Source organism: Seriola lalandi, unplaced genomic scaffold (genome assembly GCF_002814215.2).
Source record: "Seriola lalandi dorsalis isolate HSWRI2012SDOR001 ecotype SW California unplaced genomic scaffold, Sedor1 jcf7180002054563, whole genome shotgun sequence".
Classification (NCBI taxonomy): domain Eukaryota; kingdom Metazoa; phylum Chordata; class Actinopteri; order Carangiformes; family Carangidae; genus Seriola; species Seriola lalandi.
In genome coordinates, this window is record NW_019525116.1 from 1,050,837 (window position 1) to 1,051,544 (window position 708).

The following is a 708-nucleotide window of genomic DNA, read 5'->3' on the forward strand; positions in this document are numbered from 1 at the left end:
AACGTCACAGTATAGTAAGGCATAAAAAGTGTTAAAAACGTCATAGTATACTAAGGCATAAAAAGTAAAAAAACGTCACAGTATAGTAAGGCATAAAAAATCAAAAAAACGACATAGTATAGTTAGGCATAAAAAGTCATAAAAACGACATAGTAGAGGAAGGCATAAAAACGTCATAGTATAGTAAGGCATAAAAAGTCTTAAAAACGTCACAGTATAGTAAGGCATAAAATTTCAAAAAAAACGTCACAATATAGTAGGGCATGAAAAGTCTTAAAGACATCATAGTATACTAAGGTATAAAAATCACATTATGTGGTAAGGCATAAGCAATAAAAAAAACGTCTTGGGATCGTAGGGCATAAAAAGTAATCAGAACTTCATAGTATAGTAAGGCATAAAAGCATAGTATAGTAAGGCATAAAAACATAGTATAGTAGGGCATAAAAAGTAAAAAAACGACATAGTATAGTAAGGCATAAAAACATCATAGTATAGTAGGGCATAAAAAGTTTTAAAAAACAACATAGTATAGTATCGCATAAAAAGGGATAAAAAAAGTCATACTATAATGAGACATAAAAAGTAAAATAAACTTCACAGTATATTAGGCAAAAAAAGTAAAAAAAAAACATCACAGTATAATTAGGCATGAAAAGTCTTAAAAACATCATAGTATAGTAAGGTATAAAAATCACATAGAATAGT